This window comes from Lagopus leucura, unplaced genomic scaffold (genome assembly GCF_019238085.1).
Source record: "Lagopus leucura isolate 7727_CA_CO unplaced genomic scaffold, USGS_WTPT01 Super-Scaffold_100008, whole genome shotgun sequence".
NCBI classification, from domain to species: Eukaryota; Metazoa; Chordata; class Aves; order Galliformes; family Phasianidae; genus Lagopus; species Lagopus leucura.
The window spans coordinates 23938495-23966148 of NW_024962265.1; the positions used below are offsets into that span (position 1 = coordinate 23938495).

Sequence of the window (27654 nt, forward strand, 5' to 3'; positions counted from 1 at the left end):
TTATTTTATTTTATTTTATTTTATTTTATTTTATTTTATTTTATTTTTTTCCAGGGAAAAATCACATAGCAATTAATAAAAAAATCAGCTCACATCATTATGTACCATTTCTGTCATTTTGACTTCTGTTTAATCTGGTAATGCTATATCTGAGGGTGTGGGCCAATGAACAGTAGATCTCATGTCTCATGTTGTTCTTATTGCAAAATTATTCACACTGCAGTGAATTAGTGATAGTGCTCAAATCTTATTGTGATTCCTGAAGGCAAAGACAGTACACACCAGTATAAATGTGCTACAATTTTAAAGGGTTGGAGGCTGATTCCACAAACCTTTTCTAGTGTGAGTAATTCTGATATGAAGTTTTCTTCCCCAGAGCTACTCATTTTTGAAAGGATTGCTTTTGCAGGAACCAATCCTTGTGTTATATGTGACTGTTTAGATACTGGACTGTGAAAATATTTCTTCTTCTAAACATTGAATGATAATGTGGATGGTTGTTAGCAATGCAATTCCTCCAGCAAACAGGAGTGGATACTGCATATAGAATCAGTTTTACCATCATTACTTTTCAAGATAATACTTAAATATATATCTTATTTGCTATAGAACAAGTAGGAAAAAAATGTGGAAAAACGAAGGCTTCTCATATCAGTTGTGATTCTTTTTTTTTTTTCTTTTCTTTTTTTTTTTTTGACTGGCAGTTGTTCCTATTTTCAAGTGTTTGTTTCTACTTTAATGAGGATACCAACTTTCATCCAGTGAGATGTGTGGGTCACTTTGTTAGCGCACTTGAACACACCAAGGCAATACACCAGCTGGAAATTTTGACTTTTAGTTGAAATTATTTTTCCCCAGCAAATGGCTTTCCTTTTGACATATTTTAATGTACTTGCACACTGAGAGGAAGAGTGGGTGAACAGAAAACAGACTGTTTTATTAACCCAGCAGTCACTTTTGAGATTCATACATGTCCACTTTTTTCTTGCCTTTGTACCTAATCCCAAGAGACTGGTATCTGGCTTCCCTTGGAATAACAAAGTCAGTCACAAACCTCCAAACATGATTGTTAAGTGAATACCAACGGTTTCTTCTCATCTTTTTCTTTTTTTTTTTTTTTTTTTTTTTTCAGTAGTGTGTTAGGGACTGTGTCCTTATAGATGCCCTATAACCATTACATTAATTTGGTTTTACATTTAAGGATTTTTTCTCTTGCAGTAGTAAAGGTACATTGTGCAAGAAATTAAATTGCTTCCTTTATTTTCTGTGTATGTTTTACAGTGATTTTTTCAGCTCTGCTAATTGTGGAAAGGGAAGAATTAAAGCAATGCTGCAGGCACTGACTGGACTACAGTTTCAACTCAGAGGAAGGCTACGGGATCAAGAGTGGACAGAGAAGTATTCTCAAGAAGAAGCCCATGCACGTTACCCACAGTGCCACATGCCACTTTCACAATACCCCGGGTTCAATGGATTTTTGCCTGTGGGAGCACAGTTTTCATCAGACAAAGCTCCAGCAATCTCAGAGGTACCTATATTACCAGAAGACATTTACAAAGACTATTTCTGAATGCTGTTTTATCTGCAAAAAATTATTCTTAATTGTAACATAATTAGCTCATTTTTGAAGAACATCTACATGAAATCCAGGAGGGAGGTGAGGGATAAAACTGTTGGGGTTAATATTTTCTAAAAAATATATAGGACAAGCAGATGCTAGACTATTAACTAGGTCTTGTACCGGTTCTGCTTAAAAACATGTTACTTGATTTATTTGTTAATCTTAGGACTGACTCTCTAATGATCTAGGGCTGACAACATATCCCATCCTTCTTTTGGACAGTAGAATGGCCCTGGAGATTTCCTTCCATGCCATACAGCATTTACAGACAGCAACCAGGGAACAGGAATGGGGCGGAATTCTTGCCCCCTTACCCTGTGGGGGGCAGGCAGCTTCACACTGACGCCAGGAGGGAGGAGATGCTGCCTCCTGGTAGATCTGTGCCTGCTAGGTAGGTATTGAAAAACATATTGAAGTGGGATGTAAATGTGGTATTTCAGATACCACACGGTGGCAGCTGTTGATAAAGGCTGATACCAGTTTGTTTTTCATTTTTTAAACTGAGGAATGCTGAACAGCAGCTGGTAGACCATCCAAGTAGTCATGTCATAGCTTTTATATCAGGAACGTTCTGATAGCTTGATGTCTGATGTGTTGACCCTTTCTTTCTCATTTAGCAGAGGGAAAGAAAAGGTAAGCAGAGATCCAGCCACTATTCAACTTCTGGATCCAAACAGTGAATATTTTAAGCATTTTTCTCACTGCTAATAAACTTTCTTTCCAGTTCTTGCCACTCCCTTTCTCTTCTGGTCTCCCTCCACTCTTCTGTTCCTCCAGTATTCCTCAACGTAGCCTGAAGAAGTTTAAGAAAAATAATGAAGTTTTTATTTATGCCTTACTTATGCTTTCTGCCCCTGTGGGCATTTGTCTGCCTGTCTGGCTAATGTGCTGTAATAAATCTACTCACTGCCATACATACACATATCATCCTATCAATCAATGAGAGGAAATGCTGAGTATGGTGAGCACTAACAAGAGCTCAGAAGGGTCAGTGCACCAGAGCACTACACTGGCATGCTACTTTCCCTACAGGCTGCTTTAACCAGAAGATAATAAATCAGGTAGTGTGTAGTTGGCACCATGTTTTTTTGCCAATCTCCTTGCCTTGGCAAAAGGACATTCCTATCTCAACATTTAGGACAGTGCCATCCCTTCTCTGGATCTTGATGAAAGGCAGTGTCCTCCTAATGCCTTTGGAGTCCCTGAGTTAGATGTGGCAGGTTGGGCTGCTGGAGAAGCCTGCTTGCAGAGGTTAGTAGTGATCAACAGGTGCTGAAGAGCCCATGCGAATTGCATTTTGCTGGCTGGAAATCAAAAGGCAAAGAAATATGGGAAAAGGTGAAGAAAAGTAAGGAGGGGAATGTGGGGAAAGGGAAGCAAGGGAGAATGGGAAAAAGAAAATATGAAGAGGGAAACAGTGAAAAAATCAGGAGAGGGAGAAAGATTAAGGAGAAATTGGGGAAAAACCAAGTAAGAGGAGAAGAAAAGTGAAAAGAAATGATAATAAATAGATGTGGAAATTCATCTATTGCTGGAGAGAAATACCAGAAATATGTAAAAATAGAGGAATCCAGAAATACTCCTGTTCACACCAGTATGTACAATATCTCCAAAACACCTTGTGGATGATCAAGAAAAAAAAAAATTAAAGACAGGTTTCAGGATTTAAACATGAAATGATGCCTCATTCATAATTAAGTAGCAGCGTTTATGTTACATTCCTACAGACAGGGCGACCTCTATACATGGTTTCTTCTCATGCATTTGCGAGCAGCCAACATGCAATTAAGGACTGATTATTATTATTATGAACCAAGAGTCATGATTGAGTGAATTTTCCACCAGAGGCTTTACAGCAAAACCAATCTGTCCTCTTATGGCTGTATGAAAGGTGAAGAAAGATTTGTTGGGAAGAATAGAGCAATTATAGATCTTTGAGAAGTTAAAAAGCCAAAGTGGGTTAACAGCAAGTAAGGGAAGACCATTATGCCTTTCTGAAAGTCTCACATTTTCTTTGCATGCACAGAAGTTCTGATGTTGATAAGTGTAGCATGCTTGCATGGCAATAAAATGATAAAAAATCTTAATGCTGTTTTACACAGCCTAGAGCCAACACTAATAAGGAATTCCTGTTGAGTGAAGAGGTACCATCAAATACCACTGAGAACACTGAGACCAAGGATAAGGTAGCAGGAAAGGGTTAGCTTGATATTTTAGAACAGCAGTGCCTAAAAGAATTCAGAAGCTGATTCATTTAGCGGTCTTTTTATGTGACACAAAACCTGGATCCAGATTAATCTCTCATTTGATCAAGGAGAAGCTATACTTTCCAGGAAGGTGGAAGTACCAGGAGTAGTAAAAGAGATCACATAATCATGGAATTGATGTTTATTTTCTCCTGCAGTACTGGTAAGCAATATAAACTAAGCAACCTTGTTTTAGCAAACATCTGTACTGGAGATTTTGGAAGAAAATCCAGAGGAATGTTGAATGCATTTGTAACCCAAAAATGGTGATTTCTAATTTTCAAGCTGTGGGCAAGGGCACAGTTCTTACTCTCAATAATACACTCTGATGCCCTTTTCTGAACATTGTTCCAGTATCATAGTAAAACTCCCCTTAGATTCTGACTAGCAACACCTTTTTAGGAAAAATCAATTTTCTTTAGGAATGGCTTTTATCAAGTATTAATTTTGGTGGAAAATCTAATGTCCTTTCTTCTTCAAGCAATCAATGTAAACAAATTTTGTGGTATTTCAGATGATCACTTAAGTTGATCCCTCCTATACATTTCAATGGATACCTTTGATTGGAGGTTAAAGATATGTAAAATTTAACATGCATATATCCTTCTCCAGCATCTGCCTTCTCAGTGGCATGCCTCTTTGTTGTCAGAGATACACTGTGTGGGAGGAAGATTATGCACATCCCTTGTAAGGACCACTGACTTCTTTTAAGTAAAAAAAAAAGCAATATTATATTAGAATAATTATCATTGCTAAACCCAGCAGCCATCGTTAAGGTATTTACACCCAAAACACAATATTAACTGGAAGAACTCCTCTGTTATGACAATATTTATGAGTATTAAAAGGTCATCATAAATTACACAAGCATGGATAATATGGACTTCACAAAGAAGAAAGGTAATGCAGTTTATGGAAAATTAACTTTGTCAATTTAACCTTTCAACTGGTATGATCAGATTTCAAGTTTGGTTGATAGGGGTAAGTTTGTTAATATCATATAGTCAGGGTTCTTTGAAGTGTTTAATAAGTTTCTAAAATCAACTTGCCATGCAACAGTTGGATTAGTAGACTGAATAGCCAATAGATGCAAGAAAGAATTTGGAAACTGAGGAACATTTCTGGTTTGGATGTAGCAGTTTGGAGTAACAAAATAATGCATTTTTCACTCAGTACTACCTAAATGTTATCAACTAATGAAAACTGCTTACATGTGTAGGTAACTTCATTGTTAAAGGACTGGAAATGAGTATATCAGAGAAATAGGTGTTTTTTCATAGTGTGTACTGTAATAAGAGTTAAATAACTGCACTACCAGAAAATGCATGAAAAGCTTTATCAGTACATATCAAGGTGCAGGACTTTGTCCTGAGAACCTGTAACTTTGTCAAGGACCTGGGAATTAGGCAACTTGATCAGCTGGCATTAGGGAGTTGCCAGCATGGCATTGTAGCTTAAAGAATCATTAATTAATTAACTAATAATTAAATATGTATAAATTTATATTAATAAATCAAATAGGACCAGGGTTATTGTTTTCCATGTGTGTTAGGTGTTGATCAGATCATTACAAGATGCTGTGTCAAAGCAGTTTAAAATACTCAATCTACTACTTCTGTATGAGTTACTACAAAAAATAATACCGTTTCAGTGACCTAGGATGCCAAGAAGGCTGGGAGATAAGAATCTCTCAAGCTGACCCATAAATTACCACATTTCTGTCTGAAATAGTTCTTCTGAAGCTGCTGGGGCTTAATCTTAATACTCTTAGAAAGTTTCTATGGGCAACATTTTGTATTTAGAAACACAACAAGTCTGGTTCACATATTTATAGGAGGGAAAGTCTTTTCAGGCTTTTTTACAACATTCTAAAATTGGCAAACATCTGTTATACTTAAAAGCCTTGTGCTGCTTACATTATAAATCCTGTGTAGAGAGTCTCATTTACCCAGTATTTGCTTCACTGACATCTTTCCTGTTCCTCTTCTGAAGTTCTCTGCTGGTTGCATTGACTGCCCACATTATTATTTCACATAACAATTCAAACACTTCCTAAAGCTGATTTTTTTTTTGGTGTTGTTATTTCTTTTTAGTGAATAGCTGCGTAATTTGATAAATTTTAGTTCACTGAAAGAGAGAACAGAATGGCAGTAGTTTACTTCCCTTGCACAAGTAGAACATCTGAAAGCATGAAGATGAGGTGTACATCCAAGAACATCATTTTCAGATGGAGGTATATATCTCATCTGTCTCTCTAGGCTTTGCAATATCTTGGTAGATCTTTGCTTAGGCCACAGCTCATGTTTAAATGACATACTGGTTGCATACAGGAACATATGGATGCTTAAATTAGAAGTGACCACTTGTACATCTGAAATAGATGCCGTGGTAACTTTTTGTTGGCAGCATGGTAAGCAGGTCTTTTAAGACTCTATTTATCTAGCTTACCTTAGGCTTTCAAGTAAGATGGATTACATCATCAAAGTGCCGTTTTCCACCTTGTTGACAGAAAAATATATGTAGATTAGCTTGGATATATGCATCTTAATTCTCTCATACACAAAAAATGTCAAATGAATTCCACATCCAAGTTTTTGAAAGGATAGAAGTTTTGAACTTTCTTGATTCCACTTTAAAATTATCTTAGGAGCTGATGTTTGAGGGTTAAAATTAATTTTATGTCAAATTACTGCAAGTAACGTAATTGAGGTTGCTATGATTTTTAAGTCTTCCTGAACTAGTTGCTGAAATTATCCAGCAGCACAGCTACCTGTATTTTCAGTGAATCCACATAGATTTATTCATGGTAGTCATTTGAAATATATTCCTTTTTAGTTTTGTGAACAATAGTGTTATTAATTTTTTAATGCAGTACATTTAGTACTGATATTCAATCTTTTTGTTATTTTTTATTTGGTATTTATTTTGGTATTTATATTATGAGAAAGAGTATATAGAGAAGAAGAAAGGTGGAAATGAGGTGAAGAGAATCAGAAATAAGAGGGAAAATGGAAATGGGAAGGAGAGCAGAACACATTTTGGAAGATCTGGAAAGAGGAGGAGTAGAACAGAGAGCAAAATGTAGGGGTGAGTGGGAAATAAATAGATCTGTGTAGGATTCTCAGGCTCACTCATTATTTTGTAGACTTATAATATCTCTTCTTTTCTTCTTCTTTTCAAACTTCACAGACTTCATCTTTTTAACCTTACAGTGTGTAAAGTCCACAGTCACCATTCTTCCTCCCATATACCTCATCATTTTTGTCATTTTTTTAGACCTTTTTATTTTCACTATGTCTATTCTTGCACACACCTCCTCACATCTGAGCACAGCTGTTGACCTACTTCTGTGTGATAATTCCTGTAACATGGAAATCACTGATGTCTCTGCTACTGAGAGTAAGTTCAGCGGGTCCATCACCTTCATCAGCTGAAGGAAGCGTTAATGCTGGATCACTTTGGCTCAAAATTAGAATTGCAGGTTACAATTTTCCAAGGACTAGAAACTGTCTGCTGTTAGGATGGTTCAGTCTATAGAGTATTGTGATTGTATGAAAGAGGCCAAGGACTGTTAAAGACAGGTCTGAGAAGCAAAATAGTCATGCTTTAATCACAGGATCTCTTGATTCCTTCCCATGTATTTTCAGTGCAGAGCTATGAGCAGCAGTGCTCGTATGTCCAGGACATTTCCTGGCATGACAATCATCGTCTCAGCAACTCTTCAAAGAATTCTTGGCACAGCTTTGCCCTATGCCAACTACTACTCTCTCTCAAGAAGATTTCTAATTTATAAGGTTCTGGGACGATTCATAATTACCACTTTACCAATAGTGATGCTCATGTAGAGGGTAAACTATTTGCAGACATAAATACAAGATTTTCTATTACTTCTGGGGTTAGCGAACACTGCCATTCCCCAAGCACATAAATTTTAGGTATTAACAGTGTGCAACTGGAGTTTAAAAAAGTTTTGCAATTCTATAGTAGAAAATCATAGTGCAAATGCTGTTGGCCTTACGTTGAGGGTGTGCAGGCTTTTCTAGTGTTAACTAGATGCACGAGATGTTATTTCTTGTCACCTGCAAAACAGAAAATGAGTCAGCTTCTATGGCTTGCAAAATGGACCAGTATTTTATGAAACATTGGCCTAAGCTTAACAGGAATCCCTGCTTGCTGTTGACTTCAGTGGAAAGGAAATCACAATGGGAGTTAGGAGTCCAATGTAAATTTTTACTTGACAGCTCTACAAGTCTTGAACTGACAAATGGCAGCCAAGCAAGAAGTAGTCAAGTTCTTCTGCTTGGGCCACAAGGGAAAGAGGCACTTTAGAGCAGTAATGCTAGTCTCTATGACAAGGACTATAGTAACTGAATTTTGAAGACTCTTAACTGTTGAGATATTAAGTATTATTCACTGCATAAGTAATTATATAACAGATGACATTAATGATTCTTATGCAAGTGTTTGTTAAAACTGTAATTCAGATTTAATGAATAACCAATGGTCTTTGTTATAAAGAGAAGGAAACCACACTTCATTTGTGAGATTAATCTTATTTAAAGCAAAAAATTCTCTCCCTGAATAGCTGGTGGTATTCAGCCTAAATTAGCATCTGCTGAACTGAGCAGTTGAGCTTCCTCTGACATTTATTAGAACAAATGCATAAAGGCTGTGCTGTGGCAATACCATTTAATTGTCAGGGCAATTAGTTGCCACTTTGGATATCAGAATTGCTGCTGAGTTAAAGAAAAAAAGAAAAGAGGTTGGTTGTTACGAAGACCCAGCAGAAATAGTTTCATTTTTAACTGGAAATTGTGTCTGAATTTTATGTTGCTCATAAAAGTGAGAATCTGGTGGCACAGACTGGACCCAGGCTTAGCAGAGGAAAAAGTAATCACTTTAACAGTGGTTGGTCTTCTTTTTATGACTTCAAACCAACCCTGACTTTTATAAAAAATATGTAAATCACCCAATGCTAGGGGCAAAGTCCCTGTAGTGTTTATGGTTCCCTTAGAAAAATAAGGAGTATTTATTTTCTTTTCAACTGCATTCATATATTAAAAATAAAAACCCTTATATTCTCATGCATTATTCTGTGACCCTTAGCTCATTTGTTCTGCAGTTTGTGTAGATCTCCTTAAGCAAATCAGATGTGCAAGCTGTCTAACAGTTAAACTCTTATCTCATACTTACTGTAGGAGCCTTCTTATTTTGAAAAATACACATATGGTTAAGTTATACTCTTCCAGTATACAAGTAAACTCATCATTTCATAAGAGAAGAGGGCTCTTCAGTTGCATTCATATATTGTTCTTGTTCCTGTCTAATGGTTTCTAAAGATCTTTGTAATCAAACTTCATTTACATGCCATATAGAGTTACCATAGTAGAACCAGAGAAAATTCCATCATGGAAATGAAAGTCTGTTTAGGTCAAGACTCTGATCACAAGTGCGATGTCTGGAAGCCTGTACTCTGGCAGCTTGTACAATGGCTGGCCTTTGGATTAATATAGGAATGCAGGGCTACAAGTCCCTTAATCTTCATAAAGAATGACAACCATCTCTAAATGGCTGGAGTCTCAGTGTTGTGAATCCTCCCTCCTCCCCTTCTTACTAAAGCAGGATTTGTTAATTTCAGATTCATCCAGATGAAATTCAACAGCCTGACTTCTTGTGTGTTTGTAAATTCTACATCTGGACAAATCTGAGATTGAAAACTGAGATTTGATTAAGTGTTTCTCTGATTTATAGAGGGGAATTTTAAATGAAACGCTAGGAAGAAAACTGTAAGGTTTTATTTTGGGTATGCTGAGGACCTCTGGGCTATGTTGTGATTCAAATGCAAAGAGGGAAAGCTTTGCTACCTCAGCTACCATTTTTTATGTGCATGCATTCAAAACTACTTCCACCCCTCCCGAAAATCACAGTATGTTTTTATCATGAGAGATGATTCTGTCTAACTAAATGGCCTGTCTCCTTTTAGAGTAGAGCCAGACAAGGGTAAGTTCATTTACAGCTATATTAAAATTAACTTAAAATTAACTTCTGTACAATATTTTCCGAGCAAAGATCTTTGAACTTTGGAAGCCAGCACTTTACAGCTGTTTCAGGACATTAAAAATGCTCACTACAGACAAAATTCTTACAATTTATAGATCAATTAATTTAATATTACTTTATTTTCTTGGAGTGAGAAACAAAGACAAAAATGAGTGGAAACTCCAGATAATTTCTGCAGGTAGTGGAAATCAAACTGAAACATGATTGAAATAGTGTCAAGATGTAAAGATTTGTCTGTGACCTGCAGTCCAGCAAAACAGCAGAGGCTAAAGATGATCAGATTCAAGAGATTGCACACTTTTGGCTAATTTTGAAGGTCTGGAGCTGAACAGACCATTTTCTCAGTACTCTGAAGTGCTGACATGCATAGCCCATAATATGAGTTGTTTCTCTGAGAGAAATACTTCTCTCAAGTTCTGCTTCTTTCTACTGCCAGTCCTGCTACTTCTAAATTCTTGTTGGTCTCTGGGATGTTGTGATCTTGATTAAACAGTCTTTCCATATATACAGTGCTATTATCTACCTGCATGATTTTTCTTCAATGGTAAACTTACATAATAAGCAATCTTTAATAATCCTCCAGGATAATAAGGTTTACCATTGGAAGTACCATATTTTTACTTTCCAGGAATTCTTACCAGTTATAATATTAATGTTGCATGTTAGAAATATGCAGTCATCAATGATCATTTACAAATCTTCTAGTGTCCACATTATTTTGAAGAAGAGCACGTAGTTGTACTCAAGTATCTCCTGAAATGCATTTTTCCAGAAATGAAGAACATAATCATTGTCAGTAAAAAAAAAATTGTGTCTGATATTTTGCTTTATATCTCCACTAGTAAGGAGAAAATTAAAAAAATATTTATGTATATATTTTTCTGTCCTGATTCAAAGCTCACAGCTGGTTCTGGATCTCTGAAAACATCTTCAGTTTGGGGAAATGCACCGCAAGCTGTAGAGACAGATACTCAAATGCAGTGAAAATGAAGTGATTAACTGCCTATAAAATGCAGATACAAGATAATCAACTACCAACTCATCATAGATAAATGAATACAAGGATTCTCTTCCACAAATTCAATCTCCTGCTGTTAAAAACTGTAGTCTAGAAACACAGCTTTGGCTTCCATGGCACTTCCCACTTGTAAATAGTCATACTTATCCCTTCTCAGGAGACAGCTACTTGAACAAAATAATTTGGATCTGTGGGATTGCTTAAATTTCAGAGGGCTGAGAACCATACCAAATTAGTAATGGAGGAAAGTGTAACAGACAGAAATTGCTCTGGTGCTCTTCAAAGGAGAATATCTGTTGTGAATTACAGCAGCTTTTTGAGGTATTCATAAAACCAAAAGGAAGAAAAAGATGCTGTTATTCTCCAGCCATGAATGTTTTCAAAGCAATGCAATGAGCAGAAGTTGTCAAGAAGACAAAAAAAAAAAAGCTCTCCACAATGACCCCCCCCACCTCTGGCATTCCACATCCACTTATTTCATCCTGGTCTGCATATTTATTTTGAGTTTAATTTGGTACATGTAGTGTACATTTGCCAAGGGATTTTTTTGTTGTTGTTCTTTTTTTTTTTTTTTTTTCTATTTAAATCTTCAGTTCCAAAGCTATGTTTTAATCCTATTACTGCTAATTGAGTGAAGTCTGCAGTCTTTTTGAGTTAGGTGAAGTTCAAGTTGTAATTGGTATCAAAGAAAGGCACAATGCAAGAACTGAATATTAATATTTAACTCTTGCCATTTTACTATTTCCACTTGAAAATCACAGCAGTGGTTAAAAGACCTTTTTATGAGTTCATGAGGGTAGTGAATTGGAGACTATGGGATGAGATTTTTCATTCATGCAGCAAGATTAACAAAAATTGCTTTGTAAGAAGTGTAAATGAAATATTATACCGGTGCCCAGTAGTACTGGTTAGAGCTACAGGTCTCTCAGTATTCCCATTATGAAATTTTGCCTGTAGTTTAAGTAGCTGCACTGCAGAATTTTGCTCGAGGCTAATACAGCATACAAGATCCTAACCCAGGAGCTATTTTGTTTCATATCTCCTATTTAGACCTTTGCAGATAACTGGAAATTGCGCCAGTTTTACATGACATTCTGGATTTGAGTACTTTCTAAATGACTGTAATTCCAAAGCAGAACTTCTCATAAGATATGCATACAATGATGGATTAATTGCTTATGACTGAAAATAAGGACAAAGACCACCCAGGACGAAGACCACCCCTTTGATTTCAGATCCCTAAAAAAGATCATTAGTTTGACTAAAAACTGTTCAAAGACACAAATTATATTTTTTTTCAGAGATTATAGAAATTAAAAGAAAAATGGCCATTGACTTGGAAGCTTTGGAAATAATTTTCTCTGTGATTAAAAGAACATTTAGAAAATCAGTTAACTCAGATTTTCTGTAAGTTTTATTTTCTCCATTATCGTAATTGTTTTTTATATTGTCTCTTGCTTTTATCATACCTGTTGTGCATATTTGCTACTGTAATTTTTGGTTTGCTGTAATCAATGATTTGAAATCAAACGGACAGAAAACACTGTGGGGAAATAATTCCAGCAGCATGGTAGCAGCAGCTGTATTCTCAGAACTGCATCTTCCTGAAATATCATTAACACCAGCAAAAGACACAGTGCCTAAGAGAAAGAAAAATGATAAGAAGCAATGCTGGAATTCACAGTAAACAAGCATGAGATCAAAACACAGAAAGGGAGCAAAAAGGAGAGATGAAAAATTAGGCAGAGAAGAAAAATTGAAAACACCAGAGCAAAAAAGACATAGCTGGAAATACTGTATCTCCATCATCCACTTCACATTAGATGGGATAAAATGTAATAATTGTTGCTTATTTTTTCTGCTGAAATTGTTGTGCATCATATGATCACTGCAGATAGTCCAAGTAAATCATGTGTCCAAAATACATAACTATCAATGGCAGCAAAGCTGACTACAGAGTGAGATATTTGCCTAAATCCTTGCTCTGTGCAATGTGATTTTGGGGCAAAATACAGATAATCTATGTCTTTTCTTAAAAAATTATCATTTATATGCTAATTTGCCATTAATATTTTATGACATCTTACTGCAGACTTTGTTGCATTGGAAAACGTTGCAAAGAGCAAAACTCAGATCCATTCAGATCTGATCTCCTGAACAGATCTCAAGAGCTTTCTAAAGCAAATCAACCATTTTCCTGTGTTTTTGATTTTGTTGTTCATTCGTTTGTTTCTTTTTTTTTTTTTTTTTTTTTTTTTGAGAAAATAATCTGAAATTAAAACTAAATTGGATCCACACAATATATATAAGATTACATATTTCATTAGTGCTTTTACATACTATGGCAAGATCTCTAAAGAAGAACAGACTTCCCATTTTGTTCATATCTAAACTACAAAACATTGAACAGTATCCTTTTTTTTCCTTGAAATAAAAAGTTGAAAGAGGTTGATTGCAGTTACAGGCCAAAAGATGTGAATAATTTAAGATAGGTTGTGTTATGTCTTTAGGCAACATATGATCTCATATACATAAAGAATGAAAAAAATTGAACTTAACAACAATTTCTATTGGACTTAGAGTTTAATCTCAACTCGGCTCCCACACTCCATAAAAAAAAAAAGTTGGCTTGAATGCAAATAAGCAACGCCATTCACTTTCTGCTACTGAAATTGTAATTTTTTTTATTTAAATGATAAGATTAGTAGTTTCAAGACATTTCACACAGAGCACTTGAAGTATGATCCAATTCATTCAAAATCAAACTTTGAACTTTTTTCTCTAGTTAGTAAAAGCCAACAATATCAGAATAAAAACATTCTGCTCATACCTTTTGGGGTTTTGACTCATTGCCTCCAGCATCCTTTCCTAGCTAGTTATCTTAAGTAATTGTCTGGCCCCCACTGGCATTCTGATAACATCGCATAAATTTTAAGGTTTCACCTCTCGCCATCTCACAGTGAAGAAGGTTTCATATTTTACAGGTGAAACTTTGAGACATAGAAACAGATTCAGAGCCTCCACCAATACCTGAGTATATCCTGTAAATATTTTATATCTAATTAAGGTTAGTTGTCCAAATCACCCTCTGTGGAATGGAGAAAGACAAAAGATAAGCGTTTCCAGTGGAAAGACAATATATTTCCTGCCTCTGTAAAACATCTCTCAAAAGTGTCAAAAAGTGAATCACTTTCTGGAGGTCTTTTCTCTGACCATTGTCCAGAAGAAACTCTTTTTATTAACTTAGACTAGATAGGTTTCTCTGAAAGTTGAATGTCACTTGTGATGAACACTCAGAATTATCCCGGGACTCATATTCATGCAGGAAACTGAACCAAGCTCTTTGAAGTCTTTGTTCAGCAGGTAAGCACTGAGACTTCTAGCAGCCTTGATGGACTTCCTCCAAAGAATTTTTCCACTTCCTTTAAACCCAGTGAAGTACCAAGACTCTTCTACTTTTCAAATCAGTAATGCTTCATTTTTTCACAGAAGGCTCTGTACACACTACATCAAATAATGCTCCAAAAGTTATTGTGGGATGCTAAAACTCATGTTTAGGGTAGTAGTATGGGCAATTAGTGACCTGCATAATTGTAAGTTCATCTTTCAGCTTTCTGCTTCTCTGATGTTGACCTCTGATAGAAATAGGGCACAATGAACAGGTAAATGTAATGACTTTCCATTTCAAAAGCAAAGTATTCCATGTTAGATGCTGTATGTCAATTATGTGGAGTATTCACAATGTAAAAGTGCTTTCTGTGGTAGTTAAGCAATAAAACAAATGTAGTTTTCCTGCAGGCTGCTTAAGGACTGACACGCACAAACTGACAGACTTGTGACCAATTCCAAAGACCACCAAAAACACTTTGACTTCGGTAAGGTTTAGTTTGGGTCAACGAAAGCAGCAGTTTTAGAGTTAGAAAAATAATAATTCTATGTTCAAAAGAAAAAATAACTCTGTAAACATTTTGAAAACATCCCATCCATTGATAATTCCCAGAGAATTTGCATGATCAACATACTATGCTGATTTGTATTTAAATCATTGTTAAAAAAAAAACCAAAAAATAACATCCTTCATGAGTTATTATTTTGGATGACAGATAATCACAGAATCACAGAATCACACAGAATCACCTGGGTTGGAAGGGACCTCAAGGATCATGTAGTTCCAACCCCCCTGCCTAGCAGGGCCACCAAACATACACATTTAGATCAGGTTGCCCAGGACCCCGTCCAACCTGGCCTTAAACACGTCCAAGGACGGGGCATCCACAACCTCCCTGGGCAGCCCGTTCCAGGGCCTAACCACTCTCCTAGTAAAGAACTTCCCCCTAACATCCAACCTAAATCTTCCCTCCTTCAACTTGGATCCATTTCCCCTAGTCCTGCTATTGTCAGCCCTTTTGAAGAGTTTACTCCCCTCCTGGGTGTAGGTTCCCTTCAGGTATTGATAGGCTGCAATGAGGTCACCCCGCAGCCTTCTCTTCTCCAGGCTGAACAAGCCCAACTCCCTCAGCCTGTCCTCATAGGGGAGGTGCTCCAGCCCCCTGATCATCTTAGTTGCCCTCCTCTGGACCCTTTCCAAAATCTCTACGTCTTTCTTGTACTGAGGGCTCCACACCTGGACACAGTACTCCAGGTGGGGCCTCACAAGAGCCGAGTAGAGAGGGACAATCACCTCCCTGTCCCTGCTGACCACCCCGATAATAAAACTTAAAGGGAAAATAGTTCTTTAAAACCCTGTCTGAGTGAATAAAATTGTACATAACAGGAAAAAAAAAAAAAAAAAAAAAACAACACACACATGCAAAACTTTTCTGTACTCCTATTTGAAATCTTTCTACAAACTCAGGTCTCCATGTGTACAGGGCTAGTTTAAGCACATTTCCTACCAAAAAAAATGCTGACGTGATTCCCTCACTGCTGTGCTACAGTTAATGGGCTACTCTTCTGATAATAGCAATATTGCTTCTAAAAATGTGATGACCCTCCACAGATAGAAAATTCTTTATTTGCCATCATACATATTGATTGGGGAAAAAAAAAAAAAAAAAAAAAAAAAAAAACCAAACAACCAGAAAAAAATAACAGCCCAACTCAAGCAACGCTAAAGCACTTCTTCATGGATTACAGGCGTGAAAGAAATGAGGCTTAACTGGAATTTATTCTCAAAAATGAAAAATAATAAAAAGAAAATCTCTTTTGGAAAGAATAAACTCTTGACAGTTATTTTGTCTGTAGTATATGTTTCTACAGTAAAATAACATATGTATAACATATGCACGTAGAAATTTGTAGAATCAAAACCTGTGAGGAGTGGCCCACTGTAAATATGCATACGAGCAGTTACGGATACCTAAGCTCTGTGACCAAAGAGTCTAATCTCTGTCTGTTCCTAATGGATCATCAACAATTTCATTAGAAATTCATTAGAAAAGATTGTTGCAGTACAGTGTTTGCTACAATATTTTACTACATTTGCACCTTCATTTAGAAAGCGAAAGCAAGTGGCTAGACTTGACCCATTATCCATTGTTGCAGAAGATATAATTTCAGAACTGAACTCCTAGATCAGGACCTCAGGCACTAAAACTAAGTTTCTCAAGAGTGCTTAAATGACTTAAAAATACAGTCTCTGTTACCTCAGTTAATTTATAAGTCCCAAATTATGCAGCAAACAGAAGAATCCATATTTATTTTTCGTTTAATGGTAACACCTAAATCTTTCTGATATGTCAACAACACTAATGTAGTTAACTCGAAATTCCAGTTATTGCTTTCTGCAGTTCTTTCTTTCACAGCTGGAAGATGAAAGTGGATTTTTCTACAGTTTAAGTTCCTCTGAATATTATTATATTCTTAGCCAGTTATGCAGTTTCCCTGCTACCATTGTTGGCTCTATGCAGCCATTTGGTTCATTGGCTTTCTTTACAGCTCTTAAGTTCATCATGTATGTAAGTCCTTTCAGAAATATCCGCTTGCAGAAAAGAGAATGTTCCCAGGTGAATTCTTAACAGTACTCCTCAAGACTTAAATAAATATAAAATACATCTTTCATGCAATGTGTTTCATTAAGTAAGACACTAAAATTTCTATTATTAGATGATAGTTGGCATTTGCATCACACAAGCCATTGACTATGTGCTTGAATAGTTCCTAATATTTCAGAAATGTAATGGTTAAAAGATGATCTTGAAAATCCAATTTCGTTTTGATTTAATTTTCAAATCATATTTGATTTTCAACTTTTTTCTTCATTATTCATAACAAGTGTTTTACTGCATCTCTAGTACACACACTCCTAAAACCTTCTCTAGCCTTTCTCACTGCTGTTTTCTACATATTTAGATGACAGAATTTATATTCCTACTTTTCAGTTAATTTTTACATTAGAGAGTTGTTCCACAATAATGTTGGAAATTGTGAGAAAAGTCAATGTTTCTTGCAAATGATGTTTTGCTTAAAGAGTATTATTCTGTAGTTGCTTACCTTCATATAATTGAAGATATATGGTCTTATAGATCTTTTCTGGGATTCAAAGGACTCCATCATGACTCCTTAGCTCCTCCAAAATCAGTTAGAGAGCATTGTATTTTGCTTCAACCCTCAGATTTCTCTAAAATTTTCATTTTTTCAAGGAAAAGTACTATGGAACTCAAGTTTCTCTGCCATTCATAAGGCAAATGTCAGCGATGCTTCTTCAGGTTTTGTTTTATTAAATAAATGAGAATATATTGAATAAGCTTCCTAGTGAAGCATTGTTTCAGGAGGTTTCTTATGGCATCCAACATTTTTTCAATTTTTTCCATTCCAGTGCAGCAATATTTGATCATTTTTAGCACAGCTTTGTAAAGAAATGTGGTATTTTATGATAGCCGTTGCTATCAGTTTGCTCATCATCAAGCCTTCTTTTATGCCATCTCAATATCTCTTGAACCTGCAGACCAATTTCAAAAGAAGCACCTTGAGGTGTTATGAAAATCTGCAGGTGGGCAGGGGAAAAAAGCACGAGTTGTACATCAGAGAAAGCTATTAATGAGTTCACCAAGTGTGCAGACGTGAGTGAGAGAAGCAGGCCGGTGTGGACTTGTAGGGCTGGAGCTTGGAAGCCCATGTATCACCATATCCCTTACCAGGCAGCACATGGGAACACCGCTTGGAAAGTGATGTGTTGTGGCTGTGAGAAATAATCCAAAATGTGGGATCCTGAAAAGAAAGATTCAAGGGCAATACAAGAGGAATCCACAAGAAGAGGTACTGTGTTCCTTTCACTACATATCAGTACAACATTCAAATTAGACTGAATTTATGTAACACTGTCATGAGATAAGGGATGACTGCTATATTTTGAATTCATTCAGAGCACACACTGAGGTTGATTTTCTGTTGGTATTTTTTTTTCTGTAGGTTGTTCAAGCAGCCTAACAAATCAACGCTTTTGACTTGTGCATTGAATTTTGAGCAGTCTTTGTATTTAGTTGCTATGCTTGCAAAGTTCCATACGTGAAAAACAGACGTACTTTTTGCCTCATTTACCTCATCAGAGCGATGCACAGTGCAGAAAGTTCGTTGAAAATATCATTATTTCTTATAATACAGAGTAGTAATTAAAACAAGAATAGTACTAATTCCAGTAATTATGATTTAGGCAAAATCCGTAATTAATGGCACAATTTTAAAACTGGAATGGTAGGATCTTGCCACTATTAAAGCAAGTTATACTGCTTATTAGATTAGAGAGAGGATCTGAAAATTAGACAATTGCCAGGGTAAAAGCTCAATTTCTGAATCACTTGGCTGAAAGACAAAATATATTTGTTAATATCACTAGTTTCAGAATATCCTTGCTGTATGGCTTTAAGAAGGTTGCTGTAATATTTACTGTATCTCCTTTATGGTATCACTGAGTGGATATTTAATTTGTTACCACTTTGGGAAAAGAAGTATTATTATACTAATACTACACAGCTCACAATGGGATCAAATAGGCTTAAGTCCACGTGGACAACCTAATCAATACCTGCATACAGTTAAGAATCAAGTTGAGCATAACTTGGATCTTCTTTTCCGTGCAGTTTTGTTGGTGTTTGTGCTTTTCTGCAAGTTCAAAACAATTTCTCATGCAGGTTATCAACCCTTGTTTCTGTTCTTCACTATACTGAGTATCTAGTGCAAGTTCAAACATCATCATTGCTCTTGGAGACCCCTTATTAAAGTGTTCTGAATTAGTAGTTAGATTTTAATCTGTAAGTTGTAATGGACCTATTCACATACGAATTTCTGTTCTTCCTGATTACTTATGGAAGAAATAATTTATGCTTCATACTGTGTTATTTATAGAGAAACGAATCTAGAAGAACTCTGAAAGACCTCTGCGTTTGGTTACTCCTATTGAATTTTTCAGGAATTTCTATTGAGCTCAGTAGCAGAGCATTTTCAGAAGCCTCAGCCATAGCTGAAAGAGGTCGTTGTCAAAAGGTATTGGCTAATTCTGGTTTCTTGAGCCAGATCAGGGCCCCAGCATGCAAAGAATTAAACAGTCATACAGTGAACTCCTTCTTTAAAGGCTGTACAGCTGAGAAGGACTTTACTGACATATAGCACTTCTGAAGTCTCAATGCCAACTTCAGCAATATGGAAAAAATATAGCAGTGGAGAAGATAGCCGTAATTATTCAATGCAGAAAACCTAAACAGTATGTTTAGTTGCTGAAGACAATATGTTGCTTCCCAAATTAAGTAAAAAAAAGAAGTGTCAATGAATGTCTCTGTGTGCAATCATATCCACATGGAGGAATTCAGCAACACACATTTGCTTCATATGCATTTCCATGTCAGAGGTCATTCTGTCAGACTGCCCCTCTGCTACCATCTGTTGCATAGGAACAAATTAGAAGGGTGTATTTTGGTGGGAAAGTGCAGCCTTTATTGCTCTACCACTAATATCTGCCTCTTACATCATGGGCCAACAGAATAAAAAAGGAGGCATTACTTTCAGAGCAGCTCTTGTAACTTTACATTTGAAATTTCAGCACTAGGAAAAAAAAGTGTGTAAAAAAACTTAAGCTTTTTTAGATTCCTGTGGCGGAAAAAATGAAATCTATAAACAAACTTCTACCCTATGCTCCTGGGTGTTTAACAAATGCTTATATAAGACTTCTGTAATTATTGAACTGTTCTTCTGACCTGGTTCTTGAAAGATATTGGATTTCTGTTATCTGCAAATGGAGATGAGCTGTTAGATCACCTGAAGTGCTAAAATACTGCTATTTTTTTTTTTAAAAAAAACAGATTTATTACAAAATTTCATCTCATTTTTTCACCCAGTATCCTGCACTTCAGCATTTCACATTTAACTCGTAATATCTGTTCAGTGTAATTCAAGGCTGACATTCCCTAGGTGAAATTTTATTAAGCACTTTTATGACTATGGTACGATATTACAAATGAACTATTTTCTCTGAAAAACAATAACCACATAGCTGGAATATTATTTGGGTACCTAATATTATGATTTAAAATAATTAAAGCATGCTCTCTACGACTGCTGTTTTCTGTTTATCTCAATTATCATTTTCTGAAAGGGCCTCTTGTCTGTGCACACTGAATCTCAAAGTACCCTCTGAGGACCTAGTTTAACACATCTCTTTAGCTTCCCAATTTTCAGAAGAGCCATTGATTTTACAGTTGGCAGCTACACTGCTGTCACTATGAGGAGCTGGAATTCTTGCATAGGATCGGCTTAAACAATGGGGTGTACCTAAGTGTGAATTGGCTCTATGCCTTCTGTTTTGTGTCCCCCCCCTTGTTTTCCCAATTTCCCAGTTTTTCAGAAGTTGGACTGTGGGTATCTGGGGCAGCACAGAATAACAAGCACAGGATTAGTGGCTGAACTTAAGAAACAGACATCTTCTTTCCCATTTTGGATGAAAATGAAGACAGTATTAAGTATGTGTTTTTTAGAATTGGAAGTCCATGAGCAGTGACTGAGACTGCAAGCAGGAGCCTATAACCTCACAGAGCACAATTTTATTTATTTATTTATTTATTTATTTGTATTCTCATAATTCTCTTTATCCTCTCTCTCTCCCTATCTCTATCTCTCTGTCTTTTTTTTCCCCCCTTATTATTTTTTGGACACGAAAATATTCCAAGCACTAAGGTCTGTGTAGGAGTATGATATTCTCTATTTGTTAATTACAAGGCTATTTCTAGACAATCTCTCATAGATCTGAAGAGATACATACATCTCAATTCAAAAAAGATCCCTTCTGACAAAAATGAAGAGTAGGGATGGATAGGGAGAAGAATGAATTGTCTAATATAACTCTAGTTTCTTAAAATGCAATAAAAGCACTAGATACTGTGCTTGTAAATAAAGAGACAAGCATGTAGGGAAGGAAAAATGAGTCACTAGGACCAGTGGCATGCACAAAGAAAGAAGAGGACAATTGTAAAACATTATCTATCCTAGTCTTAAATCTTCTTCAGCCTCTGTTGTATGAACTTGACTAAAAACATTTTAGGCAAAGCTTTAAAAGAACTTGGAGGACTGTACAAAAATGCCAAGAATTGGATTAATTGGCATAATACAAGGTGGCTGGGCACAGTTGGGGAAAGTGTCAGTGTAGGGAGAATCCCCACCAAGTAAGACTGTCTGTGCAATTAGCTATCTGAACTCTAACCCTTCCAGAATAATTAATGAATAACAGAGGGGATCAAGACAAAGACACAAAGTGATTTGGTGGGTGCTAGCAAGTAATACATCAAAGAATGCTGGTAATTGGCCCTGTGGCTTTCATTCTTTGCCCTATTTCTTTCAATTCATTGACTCAAAATAATGGGTTCAGGTTCATTATCAACAGGTTTTAGCTGCAAGAGCACAACACTTCAACAAAGCTATGATTGTAGCAGCACCAGTGGTTAAGTAAAAAGTTGTAGGCTGTAGCACACTCCCTTGAAAGGGAAAGTGGCAACATAGTGATAAGCTTTGTCTTACATGAAACAGTTGGCATTCACAAATTTGCTCTGAGTTTTCTAAGACTTGGTTTTCACTGAGGTTACAATGCTGGAATACAGCTGGTATGGGCAGGTATGTATAACCACTTTGAATTATATTATAGCAGTGGCATCTATATTTTGTTCCTTCAGCTATAAGAAATGAAATAGATTTCTTGACACCATGTGTCACATGTACATGACATTATTTGCATACTGATAGAGAGAATTCAGAAGCTTTTTTTTCTCTGTTTTTGGAGGTATTACAGTAAATGGAAAGTTAATTATTTCTAATCCCTAAAATATGTTCTGATCTGCAAAATTTTACTGGTCAATTTGAAATTTACTATTATTATTTTTTAATCAAAATCAGAAACGAAATCTCCACTGATCTGTTTTGTTTCTAATATAAATGCTGTTCTAAGATGTTGATTTAGCTGATGAGTATGTATTTAATTAATTAGAATAACTTTTCTTCAAGTGTAGCAGAAACAGAATGTTAGAGTAGCTTCTTAATCTGTCATAATCAGTGGAAGAACACAGCGTATTTTTGCTCCACAGTTTCATATTGCCATCATTGTTCTTTCCTATTTACAGCCTGTAGTATATATTGGCTTTTTTGTTTGTTTTTATATTTGTTTTCCCACCACAATAAATTCAATTGACTTTATACTAAATACATACACTGGTTAAAAATTGTTACCTTGATTCAGTATTTGAGAAACATTACAAGTGATTTAAATTTTAGAAGCATGCTTATGAGTTGGATGTAAAAATTATTTTTTCTTTAAGACAAGAGTCACTGTTTTGAATGTGTGTCCATAACAAACACATAAAGTGCCATAAATGTTTAAATCACTGAACTGTGCCTTGTAATCTTATGGGTACCCACCTAATAACTTCCCACTACCTCTGAGAACTTTGTTAGTAGGCATCTGCTGGTACAACAATGATTTGTCTGCGTGTTACATGTCATATTCTGACCTCCATTATATCTCTATCTTTTTGAAATTGCTTGAACAAAGTTTATCCATAATTTCATTTCAAGAGTGCCATATTTTTTGAAATGAGAAAGTAGTCTTCAATAATAACAGTAAAAGCTGATACAACTTAAGGCATTTTGTCATGATTTTGGTCCATTTTCTGCAACTAATAATGAAGTATGGAATATTCAAATTAGGGTATGATTCATAAGTTTATAAATACAGCAATAAATATACTGCATGACCAGAAGAGTCACCCCCTCTAAATACTGTTTAAAATAAGGTCATCATAGATCTGTATGTAGTGCTCTTGTGCTGTTATCTTTGGTCACACAGATTCATTCATTAGAATACATGCTTTATTCATACAATTTGAACAGAAGTGTTTTGGTTTTGGAAGAACAAAACTTCATTACACATCTTCTAAAGTGAATAGTTGCTTTTGATAAATTCTAAGAAACATTTCTTCACATTCTTTTAAGCTTTAAATATCTGTAGTAAGACACTGCTCTTCACTGACAACATTACATGCCTAACGTGAAAAAGCCATAAGAATATTTGCTTTTCCCATTCCCTGATTCCAGCTGGTTTTGATGGAGATTTCTTGTGTAAATCTTGTAATGGCTTAGACAATATGTGAAACACTGTGAAAAAAATTCAGTGGTTTTCTCTTAAGCTTAAGTTCTAACTCTTATGGAGATTTTCTGTTTATCTTTTTGCATGCAGACAAGGATGCAGTAAAAATACATCTTCACAAAAATTGTTAAAATGGCAAACACTTTATAAATGGGTGTTTATTTTAGTCTTGTCACTGCTGCATGTTATTAAAACACATATTTTGAAAAACATATTTCTATTATGAAAAGCAATATTCGCAGTGCTTTCTGTCACACATATAACTCAAGATCCTGTGCTGGCAAAATACTGGTTGATCTTATCCCAGTGGTTCTTACATTTTTTCATAAAGTTTCTTCTCTTTTGTATAATTTTACCTTCAAGTGAATAACAAGACTTTGGGAGAGGAGGAAAATCGTTATTAAAAATACACACAGACTTGATCAAAATAACTTTGATGGCTGGAATGATGAGAACAGTCATTCTATTCTTTTGACAGGTATTTTTTGGTCTGAGATTTGAGGGCACTGATATTGATTTAGAAAGCTATGTGGCTCAATTTTAAATGAAATGTAAAACTTTTCCATTTTCTCACCTATCAACCTCCATAAAAGAGCAGCTGCTCTCACAGGTAAAAGTGTTATTCTCGCTTTGGGTATCACAGTGCACTTATTATGTGAAGCTTAACTAAACATCTCCCTCTTATATGAATAGGAAAGAAAATCTGTCTTTATTTAGTGTAGAAGATCTGATTTTAGCATCTGCATGCAAGCTTGGATCCCAGTCTGGAATCTGGGATCCAGACCTTCCTGAGGTCATCCTTTTCAGTGGGCCCTTGCTTTTCTTCTCTCTTCGGGAAGTGACAATAGCAATTTGCTTCTCCTTACTTCCTCTGTCTCCTGTTGTGCAAGTAGCTGTGACCCTGGCCTTTATATCCACTGCTCCCTCCTCAGAAAAACAGTAGCAGTCTGAATATGGCAGGGCAATGGCTTGGATCCTGGTTATCCCACAGAAAGCATTCCAAGAACACAGAGAGGTATCCTTCTACCACTGTTGAACAGAATTGCTCTTCTACACTGAAAATGGATTAGATTTGGTAGCTGAACTACCCATATAAGGGAAAGGCAGAGGAAGAGGAGCTGAGATAGCCCTGTCTCTCAAACACACTCAGTTCCTGTCTCTCAGTGGGAACAGGAACAGCTCTAGAGATTTAAGGAGGTTTAGCAGATTAGAATTAGAACATAATCCATTGTCTTACATTTTAGTAGAAACTCATGAAGACTGCAAAAGGCAGCAGAGTCCTGGCTGATGAAAATCTGTTTCTGTTTCAAAGGCTGACCTCCCTGGAAAAATGGTCTCTATGCCAAGTATTCTCATAGGAAAGGAGTAGGGCCTGAATCCATGCTAGCCCACAGTCATGGACATGCTGAACATCTGTACAAGTCACCTTTCCCTGGAAAAAGAAAAAAAAAGGCATTTCAGTGCATATGTACTTACGTGTTTTTAACTAAAAAAAAAAAAAGAAAATAAAAAAAAATTCTAAAGTAGGATATTGATTTGGCTGATACTTATGTAGAAATATGAATAAAGCATGGTCTAAACAGGAGGAAAAAGCCATAGCTTTTTAAAATTCTTAGGTACAAGTTCTGGAGTGGATCAGGGATAAAAAGGTATAAACTATCAGTAATTACACTCAGAAGGTGCAGTCTATGTTTCTGGGTTTTATTCCTTGATGAAGTCATATACTAACATACCTTAAAATCTCTCAGAGATGATAATATTTACCGGGATAAAGTCTGGCAAAAGACTTACAAGAATTTTCAATGAAAGGTTTAAGTAGCAGGCAAATATCACAATAATGTCACTTTAATTTAACTGTAAAAGTGAAAAAAGGAAATGTTTGTAGCCTAGGGAGGAGAAGGAGACTGCCTCTTTTCAAAAGTGATTTTACTTTTCTACAAAGTGCATCCTTTAATCAAAAGAATAAGGAATTAGCTCTGTAATTCAAGGAAGGTGGTGGCAGGATGCTGATTGGCAAAAAAATGTCAAATACAGTCCTGATCAGGCATTTATCATGGAAATTTGTGATGTGAAAACAAAAAACAACACAGGAATAAAGAGATTGTATCATATATAATATCTGATAACAAAGATGCATTGGTCAACTAAGAACAGACTCCTTCCTTTGTATTCTCTATCCTTAATGCCAGGCCTTCCATCTCAATCTCCTTGGCTACTGTGAGACTCTCTATGATGTTTTTGGGATCCCAAAACGTACTCTTATGAAAAAAAACAAAACCAACAGGTGATAGTTGACTATTTTTTAGAATTTTGAATTCATTGCATCTTTTCAAGTGCCCACTGGGGATCTGGGCTGTCCTAGGTTAGACCAGAGTTTGAGAGAAGGTGGATAGAGGTCCTATGATTTTGTTCAGTCTGTCATGTTTTGTGAACAGCAACAGCATCTTCAGCAGCTATGACTCTTTAATAGAAAACACCCCAGGTTCAATGTCTGATGTGGACATTGTCCAAGTGTTTTATCTCACTGATGTTTTTGTCTCTGTAAAACTTCTTGCAATGTTGGATCTCCTTCTTGATGAGTTCAGATGCACTATTAACTTCTTTCATTAACATTAGTAAAATTTGAGAGCTGCTGTTAGAAATTCATCCTTCTTTCTTTTTGTTATTCAATACACCATAAACTTGACATTCAAAGCATTTTATCATATCTTTTGAAGTATTTTATCATCTTTAAAATAAAGCAGGAAAATAATGTTAGCTGTAGATCTTGCATCATTTATTGTGTATCCCATCTCTCACAAAGGCTTAATTGATTCATTTACTCATGTTACACAGGGAATAATACACAGTGAGAGAAAATGGATCCTTCCCAAATGCAACTCAGATGTAAAGCTACATTTGCTCCCATAGCAGTTAGAGCAGTTATAAAAAAACAAGGTTTAAAATGGATTCCCTCAAGGCTTTAGCATATAGGCACTACGTAAAAAAAAAAAAAAAAAGATACTTCAGGATATTCATACTTTGGAGGAAATCACTGCATTAAAATAGTCTACCCTGATTACACAACTTTTAATCTCAATTCAAGATAAACATGTCTTCAACACCACATACACCTGAGTTGCCCTTTTTAAATACCAGAAACCTTGATCCATATTCAGGAATTTTTTCTTGAGTCTACCTGCTGTGATGAAAGAGTCATCTCATCTCATATTAATTTTGTCTCGGTACATGGAATATTATTATGCTATAGCTTTTGGGGCTGCTTTTCAAATCTGTTTCTGAGAATTTTAAATCTGTTAAAGTAATAACTAAAATTTCCAGCTTGCTTCCAAACTAAGTGCTTTGTAAGATGAAGCTTCTGTTACACAACTATTGCTCACTGTAATTGTCTTTAGCAGTTACAGAAAGTCAAATATAGAACTGAATTTGAGGTAGTTCCTTAAGAAGCAAACCTTGTCCCCACCCTTCTTACAGAGAAAAGCAGGATCTGTAAAACATGGGGTAGCTTCTCCTCTCTGTCTCACTGACATTCTCCAATTCAGCCATCTCTATCACCCACAGCCTGGGTAAGGAACTGGGGTGAGTAAGGGGCTCTGGGGATCACTTTGCTTCTCACACTTTGCTTCTCAGAAGGAAGGACAACTGGCAGGTTATGGGCTGCACTCAGAAATCACAGGAGATGGTGTCACTGCAGAGGTGGTGGCAGGTCTGGGGAGAGATCTTGAGTGCCTAGCCCAACATTTGGGCTCAGAGAGAGCAAAAGCACAGCAGAGCTTAACTGTGCAGTCATTAATATCAATTTCAATGCAAAACTTTTAACTGCAATTGAACTTGTAGTGTTTTTTGTTTGTCTGTATGTTTTTGCTTTTTTTTTTTTTTTTTTTTTTTTTTTTTTGACAGGAACTAGTTGGTTAATGTGATATTTTTCAGTGCCATTTGGATTTAGTCCACATTACAATCAAACAATTGTATTCTGTAGCAGCAGCATTGCACCATAGCTAACTGGGTTTAAATTAGACCATTAACTTAATATACTGCTTTCTGAGGAGACATGAACATTAGATTTCCCCATTTTCTAAAATTAAATTTG

General features: G+C 36.0%; 1 protein-coding gene across 1 annotated transcript in view; it reads left to right on the plus strand.

Moving 5' to 3' along the window:
* The first annotated feature begins 1479 nt into the window (after positions 1 to 1479).
* TFEC (transcription factor EC) overlaps positions 1480 to 27654 on the plus strand; it is a 91681-nt gene continuing 65506 nt past the window's right edge. Inside the window, exon 1 of the mRNA XM_042872524.1 lies at positions 1480 to 1528. The gene's annotated coding sequence lies outside the window, so the exon portion shown is untranslated. The remainder of the gene's footprint in view (positions 1529 to 27654) is intronic.